The 19,375-nt window shown below is 37.4% G+C and overlaps 1 pseudogene; it reads left to right on the top strand.

The window, feature by feature from the left end:
* Positions 1–9,615: 9,615 nt before the first annotated feature.
* Positions 9,616–11,908, top strand: LOC124944450 (annotated as a pseudogene).
* The last annotated feature ends 7,467 nt before the right edge of the window (positions 11,909–19,375 follow it).

Below are 19,375 nucleotides of genomic sequence, written 5' to 3'. Positions count from 1 at the left end.
TCTTCATCACCTTTCTGTTTAGAGGGTTCCCCCTCAGTTCTTGCAGTTTCAGGCTGAGTGACCTCAGCCAATATCTCTTGAACACCCTCTGTTCTCGCAACAGGGGTTATAGGCACATTTTCTTCGGTAGGAGCTTTCGAAGCCTCCTCAGCTACACCTTCCACGATTACTTCTTCAACATTTGTTACAAGAGCTTGTTCAGTCTCTTGAACATTCACTATTGCTTCATCTTCATTGGGAAGCTTTTGAACAGGATGATCTTGAATGTGTCTCTCTTCGGCAGACAGGGTCCCGAATTCGATTAGGAGAGCAACATCTGATTCATCGGCATTTGGAATATCCATGGCCTCTTCTTCGTTGAGCGGTTCTGCGCTAGAGCAATCAGCGCCATGAATGTATCTGGATGCGGCAGAGACATAGCCTTCCATGATATCATTCAACTTCTTCAGCACTTTGGCTTCAACAACAGCTCCTCTTGCGTCAGGGTTGAAGTTTGCTTTTCTGGCTTCATAAATTGGGAACATAATTTTCCCAAGAATGCAAGCTTCCACCAACTCTCTTTTGTTCAAAGCTTCAGCCACAACTGAAGTTCTTGCCCACTTCAGGACCTTTTTCTCATTTTCCACTCTTTTCTTCCATTCTTTTGTTATGGCGGCATTGGACAGAGAGTCATATATCTAGAGGACAGCCTCTCAGTACGCCAGGAATCATAGATTTCTAATTTCTCAGATGAAAGAACCTTTACTTTATCTAAAATGAGATCAACGATTCCTCTTGCTTCAGACACCTTCTCAGGGGCTTGAAGAACAGTAGACTTACCTTTTCCAACAACCTCTACAGGTTTTGGAACAGGTCTTGGTTCACCAATAACGATTCCTTGTGCCCCTTTCTTGGCTCGCAACAGTTCGAAAGCGGATTGGGGTTTCAGACAGAGCTCAGCGGGAAGCTCTCTACAAACGATTTTTCCAACTACCAAGGAATCCTTGGGAGCAGGAATAATGGGTTCACCAGCAGCAAGGGTAGGAACAACACCTTGTTCTGGTATGGACGACTCTGTAGCACCGGCGGCTACCTTAGCAGATTTAGACGCGCGGGGCGCCTTTGTCTTCTTCTCCTTTGAGGCACAAGACCTCGAAGGTTTCCTCAAGAAGGTTGAGGGAGTAGATATAGATGTCATCGGGGTTGCAGCAAGTACGCCTGGACCTTGCTTTACCCTTGAATCGACAGATTCCGTGTCCTTCTGACTTGGACTCTTCATGCTGGAGGAACTGGCCTCCGATTCATTCACGGTTCTGGTTCTCTTTGCCCCTGTTGACACAACAGAAGCAGATGGCTTTGATCGGGTGGAAGGCCTTCCACCAGTCTGGAAACTAGAGGCTCCAGAAGCAGACTCTAGGTTGTTCTTCACTATGATCAGAGTGCTGGCAACCGTAGAAGCGGTAAAAACTCTTGCAGAGTTAATATGCACCGGTTCACCGACAGGAACCCCCAGAAACTTCAACAGATGGCTCAGTTGAGCCGCATAAGTGATACTCTCCTTGTTACTATGGCAGATGGAGTAACACAGATTCTGGAACAGGGTATGACCCCAGTTCACTTGGATTCCTTTAAAGATGGCGCACATATAGTCAAAACGGTCTTGACTGTAGAGGTTGAACGAGCCGGACTTCCCTTGCAGCGCCTTCGCTACCACGTCGTTTAGGAGAATAAAATGGGGCTTGAATACCTTCTTATATCCATTAACATAGATTTTGGAACCATCAGCAGAGAAGGAAGTCTTCATTTCCTCCATGACCTCAAAAGAGAGCACCAAATCGAACAGATGACCCTCTGTTGGAAGTTCAAAGAACTCCGCATACACTGCTTCGTCAAAAGAGATCTCCTTTCCGTTGACGGTTGCTACGATGGAATCATCCACCAAAACCGGTGTTTTGAAAAACTCGCGAACTTCATCTTCATAGAAGATGAACGGTCCGCCCAGATACTTCCTCAACCTAGAATATTCTAGGGTTTGGAACATCTTCACCACCTCCGGCTGATCAAAAGTGTACACTGATGGAAAGTCCACCTGCAAAGTATAGTGACCGAGCGTGATTTTCTTCACCATTTTGAGAGAATATGAATCGATATGATATTTCAGAGAGTTTTAGTGAGAGAGATGCAAGAAAACTAGGGTTCTTAGGAATTTCAAGAGATTGAAAGTTTTCAAAGTCATGCAGGAATATCCTTATATAGATGAAAGATGGAAATACTGAATAACCGTCTATTCTAGGGGTATGGCCCATTAATAAATGTTAGACGTCCTTTTTCAAGAAGTAATCATTAAAATGAGGGTATATTAGTCATTTTCTTTAAACTTGATAGACACGTGTCTTCATGTTATTAAGAGATGACTATTCGATATTTTGAGCGGGAAAAGTAGATAGCTCTCAGCGTGTGACAGCTGTCCCTGATCAGTCTAATCGGCAAGTAGTTAGACGTTTTTCTTACTTCACAAATAACACAGCGTCTATTAGACGGATGAGTGTATTAGACACATACGTCTAATTCCGTGTTTATAACAAATCCGTCTAATGTTTATTAGACGTGTACGTCTAATTCCGCATAAACACCACATTTTAGACGTGTGTTTATTAGACGTGAGCATCCTTTTGCTCAAGACGTAAAAGTTTCTAACGTCTATTAGACGTGTCCGTCTAATTGCGTGGATATAAAATCCCAACATATAGACTTAGATGTATAGATTGTGAATAAAAATACGTCTAAGTACATGCTTTTTCTTTTAGACACTCTTGTCTAATTAGACCGATTAAGGATATTTGTCTAGAGAATATCTTTAATTCCAAAGAAAATTTTCTTCTAAAAAAAATGAATATGGACAAAAGAATTTTATAAACAATTTTTGTGGTCCAAAGACCAAAAAAAATTTTAACAAATAAAAACAATTATTCTTCCAGAATGGCAAATGTCATTGTTGATCTTTCAAGCTGTGTACTCAGATGAGTACTCTTCTAGCTTCCTTCATGCTATCCTCCTGCATCACCTACAAAATAAACTATTTACAAATCTTGGTACTCATACTCAATTGGGTCCTCGATCAATTAGTCCCTTAGGAATTCATATTTGAGTTATTTTGATAGATTTCTCATTTTGTGTTGTGATTAATGCATATGATTTTGACTTAGCAGATGACTTCCTTCTAGCCACTAATCCGTTGACTTTTGAAGAAGGTTTTCTTTTAAAACTCCTTGACTTAGAGTCAGGTTTTAATTTACCATACTTATTAGCATTTTCAAGCTTATTCTTAAGCAAGCTAACAGTTGGTTGAACATAAACTATTTCATTTTTAAAAGCAACTTCTTCATGAATAGGATCAGATTCAATGTCAGTCATACTTCCTTTGACAAAACTTATTGTCTTAAGTTTGTCATTTGGCTTAAGTTTGTCATTTGGCTTTGACTTTTTGCAGGATAGGTTAGGATCATTGCTATCAAATCCCAATCTGGACCTAGATCCAGCAGGTTTCAAAATGCTGATCTGGTATTTGACAGCGTCACCAGACCTTGTCCATGCACAGACAACATAGTTAAGCCTTTTGTTTTCAGATAAAAGAGTTTGAATCTGTTCCTTGAGCATCTCGTTTTCAGATGAGATCTCTTCAATTTTCTTTTCAAAAACATGTGACTCTTCCTCTTTGAACCGATTTGGTTCATTTAAATCTGATGAAGATTTAGTTTCATTTAGAGATTCTGCTAGCTTTCTGTACTCGATGACCATTTCATCTAGTGCAGCTACCAGTTGTTCCCTTGAAAACTTTTCGGAGGAGAAATCAAATACCTCAGTTTCTTGAGTTCCTTCCTCATCTTCTCTGGCCATGAAGCAAGCCACGTCTTCTTCATCACTTTCACTGGATGAGAAGTACGAGCCACGGTTGCTTCCTCTGCTCTTTCCGTCACCGGCCATAAGATCCTTTAGCTCTTTTTCATCTTCCTTAGCATCTTCACGCTTTGGCTTTCGACATTCCGATGTGTAATGACCTTTAATACCACAGTTAAAACAAGTAACATTAGCTTTAGATTTTCTATTATCGTTAGAATTTGAAGAGTTTGAGTTAGAGTTGCTCTTCTTCATGAAGTCGCCAAACTTCTTCACAGAGAGAGACATGGCATCGCTGCTCAGCTGCTGAGCTGCCATCTTCACGTCCGGAGCAATTGGTGGCTCTTCAGCAGTCACAAACGCCTTGGCAATAATAACGGACAAGGGTTGATCTTCTTCCATCCTACAGTTTAGCTCGAACTCATAAGCCTTGAGGTCAGCGAAGAGATCAAAGAGAGAGATCTTGTTCAGATCCTTGGATCCTCTCATCGCCATAGTCTTTATATCCCATTCCCTTGGAAGGGCACGCATGACCTTGATAGCAAGCTCCCGGTTGCTATAGGTCTTGCCTAGGATGGACAAAGAGAAGAGGATCTTGCTGAATCTGGTGTCGAAATCGTTCATTGTTTCACCAGGACATATTTTGAAGCTGTCGAACTGTTGAGTGGCAACCATGATCTTGTTTTCCTTGGTTTGCTCGTTGCCCTCACACAGTTGAGTGATTCTGTCCCAGACCTCTTTGGTAGTGTCACATTCGATGATATAGTTGAACATACTGTCATCAAGGGATCTGTACAGAACATCAAGAGCCATGTTGTTGAGGTTGTTCTGCCTCTTTTCATCAGCAGACCAGTCGGCCTTCTCCTTTTCAATCTTGATAGGACCTTCTGTGACAACACTCCACATGTCATCATGAAGAGAAGAGAGATGAGCACGGACCCTTTTCTTCCAAACAATATAGTTTTCGCGAGAGAAAGTTGGAATAGCTGTAGCACTGACATCTTTGGGTATGTTCGACATTTTTTAGGAAATACTTGAGAATAGAAACCTGGCTCTGATACCAATTGATAGGATCGGCTTTATCGTTCGAGACGGGGGTCTTTCTAAGGATGAAGGCTTATGAAAAACGGTTTGAAAGAAATCATGTTAAGGATTTAATTCACTTTCTATTCTACGCAAACTTGTGTAAACACTTGAAACAGATTCAAGGCGGAATTGTTTACTTGGGTTTGAAGCACAAGACGAAATATGAAAAGATGACAGAAAATGAAGAACATAGCAGTTTGTTTATGGATGTTCGGAGAAACTCTCCTACGTCACCCCTTCTTCTAACCACCGGAAAGATTCACTATATGATGAGAATCAAATACAGTTTACACACACTTAGCTCAATATTGAACAGAACACTTTCTGTTCAATTACAAGAAGATGAAGAATATCACTCAGCTAATGGTGTTTTGATTCTTGCTCTCTCTCTCGGTTTACACACAGTACAATCAGAAAGAAGCTTCAAGAATGAGTTTAGTAAGCAAGATGATTGAGTAGTCTCTCTCTGCAAAATTAGAATGCTTGGTCGTTCGGAAATTAGCTAGGTTGCTTGTGCTTCGTCCGTTGCTCTAAGGATTGGTTAAATACTGATCAGGAGCTAACGGTCGAATGTTCAAGAATGATACGTGGCGCTCTTCTATTGGAAAGCCTCCATTGTACACAGCAGGTTCTGAGCACAAGGATCGTGGCCGTACCGAACTGGTAATGCGCCGGATATTCCATCAGGGATGTACCTGCAAAACGAGTAATGTGAGGAAAATTCTCTTACGTGGCATTCCTTGATTGGATGCATATAGTTGTTGTACTAATCTTCACAGGAAAGTGGAGTAGGAGTAGGGTACAGCTATAGCACGTGGGTAGGAGAAATGCTAGATTCAAGCGTACTGCTTGAACAGAGCATTAGACGTATTTCAGTTAGACGGATTTGAAGAAACCAGTCTAATGAAATAAGTCAACTCCTTCTAATGAAAAACGTCTATTAGACCGCCTGGTCTAATATAATTAGACTCGCGTCTAATATCAATAACCATTAGACAGGTACGTCTAACTCCACTGAGTTAGACTACCACGTCTAATTCCGGTTCTATCTCAGACTTATCTGAAGGAGTTAGACCCACGTCTAACTTTCAATTAATTAGACAACCCGTCTAATTATAATAACCATTAGACCGGTACGTCTAACTCCACTGAGTTAGACTACCACGTCTAATTCCGGTTCTACCTCAGACTTATCTGAAGGAGTTAGACCCACGTCTAAATTTCAATTAATTAGACAACCCGTCTAATTATAATAACCATTAGACCGGTACGTCTAACTCCACTGAGTTAGACTACCACGTCTAATTCTGGTTCTACCTCAGACTTATCTGAAGGAGTTAGACCCACGTCTAACTTTCAATTAATTAGACAACCCGTCTAATTATAATAACCATTAGACCGGTACGTCTAACTCCACTGAGTTAGACTACCACGTCTAATTCCAGTTCTACCTTAGACTAATCTGAAGGAGTTAGACCCACGTCTAACTTTCAATTAATTAGACAACCCGTCTAATTCTTTACACGTCTATTAGACTTACACGTCTAACTCCGATGAGTTAGACTGTACGTCTAATTCTATCAGACTTACGTTTAATTCTGTGTATTCATTAGACTACCCGTCTAATTCTTTATACGTCTATTAGACTTACACGTCTAACTCCGATGAATTAGACTGTACGTCTAATTCTATTAGACTTACGTCTAATTCCGTGTATTCATTAGACTACCCGTCTAATTCTTTACACGTCTATTAGACTTACACGTCTAACTCCGATGAGTTAAACTGTACGTCTAATTCTATTAGACTTACGTCTAATTCCGTGTATTCATTAGACTACCCGTCTAATTCTTTACGCGTCTATTAAACTTACACGTCTAACTCTGATGAGTTAGACTGTACGTCTAATTTTATCAGACTTACGTCTAATACCGTGTATTCATTAGACTACCCGTCTAATTTTTTACACGTCTATTAGACTTACACGTCTAACTCCGATGAGTTAGACTGTACGTCTAATTCTATTAGACTTGCGTCTAATTTTATGCGAATGGAGATCAAAATCGGTCTAATGGCCCTCATTAGATCCAAGTCTAAAGACATGTTTGTCTTAATACACCTGTATCAAGACTCATAAATTATTTCATCATCAAAATATCAGGGGATAAATTATTTAAACACTTAGTCAAAATAATTTGACCTAACACTAATGTTCTTCATTATCCTGCTATTAATGAAGTTATGAGTGTTGCCTGTATCAATTAGGATCACGGCCGGTAGGTTCCCAACTTTACCAAGAATCTGGAGCGTTTGAAAGGTTTTAGAACCAGTCAATGCATGTAAGGATATGGCTAGTTCTTCCACTGCATCAGGCTTCAAAATAGAATCATCAAGGTCTACCTCCAGAGCAAGATCTTGGAGACTTGGGGCGACTTCTTGATCATTGGCCGAGACCATGAATAACTTTGATTTACACTTGTGGTTTGGTTGCCATTTTTCATCGCAAGTGTAGCATAGGCCCTTCTTTCTCTTTTCATCCATTGAGACCGGGTCTAATTGCTTAATATGGCCCTGAGTTGCACTCGAAGAGGACCCATATGATGAGCTCGGCTTGATGTATGGGGTTTTGTTCGTGCTTTGCCAACTTGGTTTGACGTTGCTCGGATTGGGCAGTAGTGGTGGCTCGGCGTTGTACAAATTCCCATTGCTCATTAAGGACCGATATGTTGCTTCTTAGACTTTAACCATGGCCATGGCTTCGTTTAGAGAATCCGGGAATCGCAACCTGATACAGTTTGCAATTTCCTCCCTTAGACCGGACAAGTAGCAATCTATGACGTATTCCCTTGGCATGTTGTAGAGTTTTTGAGAGATCCACATATATTGCAGATTATAATCTTGAACCGACCCAACTTGTTTCAGATTCATCAACTGTCTCATTGGAGTGTCGTGTATAGAGGGTCCGAATTGCGTCATAAGATCTCTCTTGAACACGTCCCAAGATAGGGCCTCCATATGGTCTCGATTCTGTAGATAAGATATATACCACATTCTTGCTTCGCCAGAAAAGTGAATGGGTGAAATTTCTAGTTTCGTGGCATCCCTAGTTTTGTCCACCCTGAAAAATTGCTCGGCAGATATTAGCCAGCCCTCGACATCGGACTCATCAAACCGAAAAAAATCGACCTTGGTTAGCCGAGTAGGAGGAGCATAGTGTTGGTCGCGGTTCTGGCCAGGGTGCTGGGGCCTAAATGGGGAATGACCGTGGCAAGAATTATCATCATAGGGTCTGCGACGGGGTTCTTGCACATTTCCAGATGCCCCGCTCTCAAAGGCTGCCATTCTTTCTTCAGCCGCATCAAATCTTCGGTCTATGGCAGCTTGCATCGCAGCTGTTTGTTGGGACAGGTTTTCAATAAGGGCCTTGAGAGCATCCATTTCTGATTGCTGGCGAGTTTCTACCATGTTGAGAATCGCCCAGCTCTGATACCAATATGTTAAACTTTAAACTATAAACGAGCCTTTCGAGTTCTTTAGTTCAAGAAATAAGTTCTTGATTGTTGGGACCAGGGATAGAATTCAATACTCAAACGCAGCAGACATAGAGTGAGGAAAGAATTCGAGGTTAAGAGAGAAGAAACCGAGGTGAGAAGAGAATACCACTAGAATACACCTAGCGGTCCAAGAAAAGGGGATGAGGGCCGAGAGATAACTTAGAGCACCAAGTTCCAAAAGATTCAATTCATAGCCCCAAAAAGTGGGGTGGGCATCAGCATTTAAAGAGGCTGAATTACCCAAGAGTCGGTTACAAAGTTGTTACAACAACTTCCCAAAATAACAGAATTCGGTTTTAAAGAAATATAAGAGAAGATAAAAGATGAATTATTAAACAGAACATAAAGCTGGCCCAATTGTTCTATAGGACCGAGGAGGGTGCGCTTTCTTATTCGTGGGTCGTAACAGAATATTATAATAATATTCTTTTAAGTTTGAGAATAAGTTTTTTGGTTGGAGAAAAATTACCGTTTGTTTGATGTGACATTTATATTAAAATAGGTTTGAAAATGGATTTTTTGCTTGTAGATGGTCTTAGATCGTTGTCAGCTACCTAATCAACAACCTAATCATCATCGTCATCTTTATCGCCGTCATCTTTATCGCCGTCATCTTTATCGCCACCATTTAAGCACTCACTCTTACACTCTTCCTTTCTTATATACTTATTCATTTCCACTAGATAAACCTCAAATTACTCGTTCTCATCTTCATGAACGCCAGGATTTGACTCTTGTAACTCTCTCCATTCATCCTTTCAGATCTTTTCTTCACACTCGAGTAAGTGACGATTACTAACTCATGTTTTCAGGTTTCATATCTTGTTTTTTACGTTTAGTTTGGAACTGACATTATTTAATGTAGTTAACATTTCGAGTAATGAACATTATGAACGTAATTTGTTCATCATGATGAATAGATCTTGTTCCCTGTTTATGTTTATAGTATTAAGCACTCATACAAGATTTTGTGGTGTTCTAAAATTAATTCCCTAATTGATATCTCATTTTATGAAATAACATAATTAGGAGTTTATCAATAGATTTTGTGATGAGAAGAGCTTGACAATATAACTTCATAGGTTGCGGTACTGAAAAGATGGTTGGGGAGCTGGAGAAGTCATTGTTGGATCCCGAGAGTTTTAACCATAATGGGATTAACCTGGTAAAATGATTGACTTGTCCAGGACAAATAAATATGATAATATAAATGTGATAATTAACAATGTCAGTTTATTTGGTTCAACAGGAGCGGTTACCATTGGATGAAGTATTTGAACAGCTAAGGACATCACCAGCAGGACTTTCATCTAAAGAAGCGGAAGCCCGATTGAACATCTTTGTCCCTAACAAACTCGAAGAAAATCCTGTAAGCTTGGTGGCTCTAGTTTTATACTTTCTTTGGATTCTCGTTTGAAGCTAACAAGCAAGATGCATTATTATCATTTATGTATACAGCAGGGCCGGCTCTGGGTAAGCTTAGCAAGTCATCGGGCTAAGGCAGTCCACTCCTCAGGTCAACCCATTTATTAAAAATTGTAAGGTTTTAATTAAATATAATGTAATTTTGAACATAAGATATTGTAGTCTAATGGTTCTAGATAAAAAAAATTTAAAACTTTTGTTTTGGTTATGGGTTCAAACCTCACCCTAAATCATTTTTTAATTAAATTTTTTAACTATACGTAGGGCAAAAAAAATATCGAGCTTTTTTCTAACGGGCGCTGGGGCAGCCCAAAACTCGGGACCGGCTCTAGTATGCAGGAGAACAAATTCTTGAAGTTTCTAAGTTTCATGTGAAATCCATTAGGTTATGGAAGCAGCTGCATTGATGGCATTTGTCCTGGAAAATGGAGGAGTTAGTTAACTTAATTTATTCTTGATATAGTTCTAATTTTTTAATTATTTTTTTTGTAAATTCTAAATTTATCTGTATCATAGGGGCAAGGTCCTGATTGGCAAGATTTTGTAGGGATTATTTGTTTGTCCGGTGATAATCAATTCGACAATTAGTTTATAGAAGAGAATAATGTAGTTGCAGCTCTTATGGCACATCTAGCTCCAAAAACCAAGGTAGATTAATAAACTTCTGTTCATTACCAAATAGTGGATTATGTTGATCAAAACAATTAATATTAATCAACAGGTTCTTCGAGATAGCAACTGGAGTTTATTCCTTCTTTAGAAAAGCTGCACATCTAATCGATTCAACTGAATTCGTTGGTCATTTCTAGTAGGTGATGGAAATTCAGCCTCAATTCTAAAATTTTAGAAGAAAGTGAATTTATGTAACTAACACAAAGAGCACATGTTTTCTTACTTATTGCAGGTTCTTACTTCGATTGGTAACTTCTGTATTTTCTCTACTGTTATCGGTATTATTCTAGAAATAATTGTCATGTTCCCGATACAACGTGGATCATACAGAAGTGGAATAAACAACCTTCTCGTTCTCTTGATTGAAGGCATACCAATAGCCATGCCAATTGTTTTATCTGTCACACTTACAATTGGTTTCTATCGACTTTCTCAACAGGTACATGATTCTTCTAAATTTTTTTTACTAATTCCTCTTCCTAAACATTTCCTTTTGTTGTAATTCATTTTTTTTTGTTATTTCTCTTAAGGCTACTATTACAAAGAGAATGATTGCAATTGAAGAAATGGCTGGAATGGATGTCCTCTACAGTAATAAGACATGAACTCTTACCTTCAATCGTCTTACAGTTCCTTATTGAGATGTGGAATTAATTTTCCCTTCAGGGAAAAATAAATAAATACAGATCTAACTTAAATGTATACTTATTATTGCAAGTATTTCATAAAGACATGGACAAAGAATGGAGAATCAAGATGCCATAGATAAAGCCATTGTGAACATGCTTGCTATTCCAAAGGAGGTTAGAAAGGATGAAGCCATACTTTTTGTGTCTCTTTTCTCATCATTAATAGAATTTTGGTTATAGTTTCGTGCAAACATCCAAGAAGTGCATTTCCTTCCTTTTAATCCGATTGATAAGCGGACAACAATTACATACATAGATTAGGATGGAAAATGGTATCGTGCTAGAAAAGGTGCTCCTGAACAAGTATTCTTTGTATTTCTCTCTTTCCTAAATCATACTATACAAACTGTGCAAGAATGGAACTTGTTGTTTTCCTTTCTCAATTTTCAGATTTTGAATCTTTCCATTGAAAAAGAAGAGATTATTGAAAAAGTTCATGCCATTATTGAAAAGTATGCTAAGAGATGTTTGTTGTCTCTTATAGTTGCTATTCAGGTAGTAATTTCAGAAATATATTTATGTTTTTTCAATTTTTTTAATTAACATGCTAATTAGAACATTCAGGAAGTTCTAGATAAATCTACGGATAGCCCTGGAGGTCCTTAGAGATTTTTTGGGTTATCTATGTTGTTTACATGAGTCACAAGCGATCAGTAGGATCAAATATTTATGTGCTTTAAGGAGGATTCATTTGAAGTTTGAATTGGAGCATATGAATTTTTTCCTAAAATTTTCTCACTTCTCTTACTTAAAATTATCATTTTGTTAAAATTATAAAGTGTTGGGTCAGCTCATTTGACAGCTGGGCCTAACAAATTAATAAAGCCCATTAGGGCATATTTAATTAAGGGAAAAAAAACACAGCAGTTTTAGATTGGTTTTTTTCTCTCTCTCTCTTCCCGCAGTTCTTCCTCCATTGAAGCAGCAATTCCTCCATTGAAGCAGCAGGTTCTTCTTCTGATTTCCTTTATCTCTTCTCCATTTGGTTAGCCATCTTTAATGATGATGATAATGTATGTGAATGACAAGTTAGGATGAGGTCAATTGATAACTTTTGTTAGATTACCTCTAGGCTTGTATTGAACTACATTGTATACCCATTTGATATAGTGGATGATTTAAGTGGCCGAAGTGTCCCGTGGTTTTTACCTAATTTGGGTTTTCCACGTAAAATCTTGGTGTCCTGCTCTCTGTTTTTGATTGTTTGATGCTCAATTGTTTTGTCTGCCTATTTGATTATACAAAAGGGAAAAAGAATTGTTAGGCCTTGTTGTAGCTTGTTTATTTCTGAATTGCTAAACAGGTGCTATTATTCGATTTCTCCAACAAGTGGTATCAGAGCTGAGTTCGTTTGGTGGTGATTCTTGTATAATTCAAATGGAAGAATCGTTGAGCAGTAATGGAACGATGATCAAACTCACAGCTACCAATTACACAATCTGGAAGTCACGGATGGAGGACTTATTGTGTAATTATGATTATGAAGATACTATTTTGGGTGATAAAGGCAAACCAGAGGCTATGACAGATGGAGATTGGAAGAAGCTGAACAGAAAGGCAGTTGGTAAAATCAGGCAATGGGTTGACAACAGTGTGTATCAGCATGTGGCTACTGAAGTTAATGCTTATAAGGTGTGGACTATTTTAAGTGAGCTGTATGAGAAGAACAACACTCAAAACAGAGCATTTCTATTTAGGAAGCTTTGCTCGTTGAAATATCAAGATGGGTCTTCTATGTCTGAGCATCTAAATGCTTTTCAGGGGATTCTAAATGAGTTGGCTGCGATAGGAATTAAATTTGATGATGAGCTTAATGCTATGTGTTTGATTAATTCTCTGCCTGATAGTTGGGAAACACTTGTGGTTTCAATTACCAATTCTGTTCCACAAGGTAAGCTCACTTTGAAAATGATGAAAGAGAGCGTGCTGAATGAAGAGGCTAGAAGAAAAGAACAGGGCTTCTCGACTCCAAGTCAGGTGTTCGTGACTGAGAAAAGGGGTAAAAGTAAAAGTAAAACTCCAAAGAATCGCAGTGGCAGTTCAGACAGGTCGCGGGGAACATCCAGCTCGAGAAAAGAGATTACATGTTATCATTGTGGCAAGCCAGGACACAAGAAGTATCAGTGCAGATCTTTGAAGCGGGAACAAAAGGAGAATAAGCAAGATGGAAGTAGTAAGGTTGCAGATGTGGGTGGTAACGACATCGATATTGTTTACGACAATGATAGTATCAACCTTGTTTCTCAAGATACACAATGGGTGGTAGACTCAGGTGCTTCTTATCATGTCACCAATCGTTGTGATATATTTGCTTCTTACACTAGTGGACAGTTTGGTTCAGTGACGTTGGGAAACCATGTTACGTGTAAGATTGTTGGAAAAGGAGATGTCTGTTTGGATACTAACACTTCGTGCAAGCTACTTTTGAAGAATGTTCGACATGTTCCTGATATTCGGATGAATTTGATCTCTACTGGTATTCTTGATGATGAGGGCTATCATAGTTACTTTGGTGAAGGAAAATGGAAACTCACTAAGGGATCTTTGGTGATAGCTAAAGGAAAGAAGGTCGGTTCTCTTTATGTGACAGAGACTAAGTCTTACGGGGGAGAAGCAAATGCAGTTAATGATTGTTCAGCACATCTTTGGCATAAGAGACTTGGTCACTTAAGTCAGAATGGCATGCAAGTTCTCTCCAAGACAATCGATCTTCAGGGCTTAAAGTTCACAGATTTGAAGACATGCACAGATTGCTTAGTTGGTAAGCAACATAAAGTTTCCTTCAAAAGTTTCTCTCCATCTAGGAAGCCCAATATCCTAGATATGGTTCACACAGACATATGTTCTATGGATTCCTTGACTTTAGGTGGTGCTCATTATTACATCACTTTTATCGATGATTGCTCAAAGAAGGTGTGGGCCTATTGCTTGAAGACTAAGGATCAAGCATTGGATTACTTCAAGTTGTTTCATGCTGAAGTGGAGAGAGAAACTGGGAAGAAGTTAAAATGTGTTCGTTCGGACAATGGTGGCGAATACAGAGGACCATTTGTGGAATACTGTAAAAGTCATGGGATCAAGCTTTTGAAGACTGTGCCAAAAACACCTCAACAGAATGGAGTTGCAGAGAGGATGAACAGGTCTATCAATGAGAGAATTTTGTGTATGTTGTCTCATGCTAAATTGCCAAAATCCTTTTGGGGAGAGGCAATGAAGACAGCGGTTGATCTGATAAACCTTTCACCCTCAAGTCCTTTAGATGGCGACGTTCCAGAAAGAGTTTGGAGAGGTAAAGACGTCTCTTATGATCACTTGAGAGTTTTTGGTTGTAAAGTGTTTGTTCATGTTCCTCGAGATGAGAGAGCTAAGCTTGATAGCAAGACGAGACAGTGTATCTTTATTGGGTATGGTCACGGAGAATTTGGGTACCGATGTTGGGATCCGGTTAACAAGAAACTCATTAGAAGCAGAGATGTGGTATTCTTTGAAGATCAGACCATTGAAGACTTTGAGAAAAAGGAAAAGCCGAAGTCTACAGAGAATGAATTGCCTGATAATGGTAGGATTCGTACACCACAATCACAGCCTAATGATGTGGAGAATGCCCAAGTTGAGGTTGATGAGACTCCTTTAGTTGATGCTGAGCCAACAGAGGAAGCTGAACAAGATGATGATAGTTCTCTAGAGTCACCTGATGATCAGCATATTAGAAGATCTAGTAGGCAGCGACAACCTTCTAGTAGGTATCCTCCCAGTGAGTATGTGATGTTGACTGACGGGGGAGAACCAGAAACCTATCAAGAAGCATTGTCTCATGAAAACAAGAACAAGTGGTCGGTGGCAATGCAAGAAGAGATAAATTCTTTGCAAGAGAATAAAACTTATGACTTGGTGAAACTTCCAAAAGGAAAGAAGACTTTGAAGAACAAATGGGTATTCAAGTTGAAGAACCAAGAGAATATCTCACAATCTCGATACAAAGCAAGACTGGTTGTGAAGGGCTTTGGACAGAAAAAGGGAATTGATTTTGAAGAGATCTTCTCACCGGTTGTGAAGAGGTCATCCATCAGAGTTGTGTTAGCATTGGCTGCTAGTCAAGATTTGGAAATTGAACAACTGGATGTGAAGACTGCATTTCTCCATGGTGACTTGGAGGAAGAGATCTATATGGAACAACCTGAGGGTTTCAAAGTTAAAGGTAAAGAAGATCTTGTCTGCAGGTTGAGGAAAAGCTTGTATGGGCTCAAGCAAGCGCCTAGACAATGGTACAGGAAATTTGACTCCTTCATGGAAGCAAATGGGTACAATAAGACTACTTCTGATCATTGTGTTTTCATCAAAAGATACGGTGTTGATGATTATGTTATTCTTCTGCTCTATGTTGATGATATGCTGATTGTTGGGCAAGATATTGCAAAAATTGAGAAGCTCAAAAGGGAGTTGAACAAGTCTTTTGCGATGAAGGATTTGGGTTCAGTGAAACAGATCCTAGGCATGGAAATCACAAGAGACAGAAAGAACAGAACACTTTGGCTATCACAGGAGAAGTACATTGAGAAGGTACTTGAGAGGTTTGCAATGAAAAATGCAAAACCGGTTTCAGTTCCACTTGCAGGTCATTTCAAGTTAAGTTCTAAACAATGTCCTACAAGTGAGAAAGATAAAGATGAAATGAAGAATGTACCTTATGCCTCTGCAGTTGGTAGTCTTATGTATGCCATGGTATGTACAAGACCGGACATAGCACACGCAGTTGGTGTTGTTAGTCGGTATCTCTCCAACCCTGGAGAAGAACATTGGTTGGCTGTTAAGTGGATTCTCAGATATCTTCAAGGCTCTTCGAAAGCACGTTTATGCTTCGGAAGTGATACTCCTATTTTGGAAGGCTTTACAGATTCTGATATGGCGGGTGATGTTGATTCAAGAAAATCTATATCAAGTTTTTTGGTTACCTTTGCAGGCGGTGCTGTTTCGTGGCAGTCAAGGTTACAAAAGTGTGTTGCTTTGTCTACTACAGAAGCTGAGTATATTGCAGCTACTGAGGCATGTAAAGAGGTGTTATGGATGAAGAAGTTCCTACAAGAGTTGGGTCAAAAGCAAGAGAAGTTTACTTTGTTTTGCGACAGTCAAAGTGCCATTCATCTCTCAAAGAATTCAGCTTTTCATTCGAGATCCAAACACATCGACGTGAGATATCATTGGATACGTGATGTGCTTGAGGCAAAAGAGCTGAACTTGGAGAAGATTCATACAAGTGAGAATGGTGCTGATATGTTTACGAAATCCTTGCCTAAGGACAAGTTTGAAGATTGTCGGGAGAGAGCGGGTTTATTGGAGCCCACGAAGTTGTGCTGACGGGGGAGATTTGTTGGGTCAGCTCATTTGGCAGCTGGGCCTAACAAATTAATAAAGCCCATTAGGGCATATTTAATTAAGGGAAAAAAAACACAGCAGTTTTAGATTGGTTTTTTTCTCTCTCTCTCTTCCCGCAGTTCTTCCTCCATTGAAGCAGTAATTCCTCCATTGAAGCAGCAGGTTCTTCTTCTGATTTCCTTTATCTCTTCTCCATTTGGTTAGCCATCTTTAATGATGATGATAATGTATGTGAATGACAAGTTAGGATGAGGTCAATTGATAACTTTTGTTAGATTACCTCTAGGCTTGTATTGAACTACATTGTATACCCATTTGATATAGTGGATGATTTAAGTGGCCGAAGTGTCCCGTGGTTTTTACATAATTTGGGTTTTCCACGTAAAATCTTGGTGTCCTGCTCTCTGTTTTTGATTGTTTGATGCTCAATTGTTTTGGCTGCCTATTTGATTACACAAAAGGGAAAAAGAATTGTTAGGCCTTGTTGTAGCTTGTTTATTTCTGAATTGCTAAACAGGTGCTATTATTCTATTTCTCCAACATAAAGCAATTTCGATTTTCATTTTGTAGTAAATAAATAGTTGTGACATAATTAATGTTCAATGGTAAGATATAAATGGTTTATTAAAATCTTGAAACAAAATATTTTATAATATTTTATGTTTGATTTATGCTTTAAGGCTACTTTTGTTATGATATACAAAACTGTAGATATAGTTATGATATAGCATAACTATATCTACAGAAAATTATAAAAGTTGTTTGGATTATTAATATTTATATGTACAGTATTATTCAAGTATTATTTATGCATTGAATCAGGTACAAAATAATACCTACTAATACTAGTTACAAAAACGGTATAAGTTTTAAAAAAAAAATAATATTCATTTCCTACCATTTATATTTATAAAATTTTATTTTTTATTATACTTTAAAATATAATAATAATAATAATAATAAAGTATAAGTATATATTTATTTATATTTAACTGTATATCATTTTTTTAATTTAAATAATAATAATAAATAATTACATAATTTTTGATTTTTGATTTTTTTAATTTATATATAAATATATATATGATAGAAAATTTATATTATTTTTAGTATAAGAATTTAAAAGTTATAATTTTACATAATTAAATATAATAATTAATAATTTTAATTAAAAATTTAAAAATGATATACATAATTAATAATGTTAATTAAAAGTATAAAATTATTAAAATTTTAATTTCATTATTATATTTTAAAATATAATAATAATAATAATAATAATAAATTGTAACTAAATATTATTATTATTATTATTATTAATTAATACAACTTATATAATTTATTTTTAAAACTAATTATAGTTATACATTTTAATTTCAAATATTATTTTATAAAATTATTATTATTAATATTTTATAATTATATAAGTTAAATTATATATAAAATATGATAAAACATGTAACAATATTATTTATTTTAAATTACATTTACGCATAATTATATATTATATTTTTATAAATTTTAATTTATTTAATAATACAAACTAATTATAAGATAAATATTAAAATAATAATTAAAAATAATTTATATAAATTTAAGGGTAAAATAGTCTTTTTATACTTCTTACTCATTTTTTATATCACCAACCAAACACACCATAATAAAACATATATAATTTATACCTATTTTATATTTCCAACCAAACACTAATAACTTATATAATTTATACCTTCTAATACCCTTTATAATTTATACCCCTCTACAATTTATACCATATACTTAATACTACATACCAAACACTACCTAAGAATATTATTTAGTTTGTTTTAATATTTTATAAATGACGACATTAAAGTGGTCGTTATAGAGTCTTCTATGGTGACGATAAGAGTGGTCGTCATAGAGTCCTTAATGGCGACTGTAAGAGTGGTCGCTATAGAGTATTATATGACGACGGTGAAAACCGTTGGCATAGAGGACTTTATGGCGACAATACTAACATGGTCGGTATATGTGTTTTTGGGCAACAACGACAAAAGCAATGCCGACAACTGACGACTTACTTTTCACCGTTCTAAATTATTTATATCAACGGTTTATATTCCAATACCGACTACTCCTACCATCGCTAAATCGTCATCGTTGTGACCTAATTACTATTCAATGGTAGTTAGAATTGGTTTATTAAAATCTTGAAACTAAAAATATTTTATAATATTTTATGTTTAGAGTGGTCATTATAGAGATAGAGTTCTCTATGGCGACGATAAGAGTGGTCGACATAGAGTCCTTTATGGCGACGGTAAGAGCGGTCCTCATTGAGTCCTCTATGACGATTGTAAAAGTGGTCGTTATAAAGTATTTTATAGCGACGGTACTAAAATGGTCGATATATGTGATTATGAGTAATAACGACAAGAGCAATGCCGACGACTAACGACTGCTTTTTCACCATCCTAAATTATTTATAGCGACGGTTTATATTCCAATACCGACGACTCCTATCCGTGGATTTTAATTTTCTTTGATTTAAGGGTTTTATGTTGATAGGGTGGTTTCAGAATGACTTGAGGGTGGTATTTATAATACTCCTAGGTCGGTTGGAGAAGCCTAGTGGCCTAAATCAGCCAAAAACTATTAATGGTGTTTTGAATGTTCTTGGCATATAGTCAGTGGAATATGGTGATTCATCCATATTTT

This window comes from Impatiens glandulifera, chromosome 1, assembly GCF_907164915.1.
Source record: "Impatiens glandulifera chromosome 1, dImpGla2.1, whole genome shotgun sequence".
In the NCBI taxonomy this organism is placed as follows: domain Eukaryota; kingdom Viridiplantae; phylum Streptophyta; class Magnoliopsida; order Ericales; family Balsaminaceae; genus Impatiens; species Impatiens glandulifera.
Note: the sequence above shows the minus strand (reverse complement) of the source record. Positions and strands in the feature narration are given on the sequence as shown.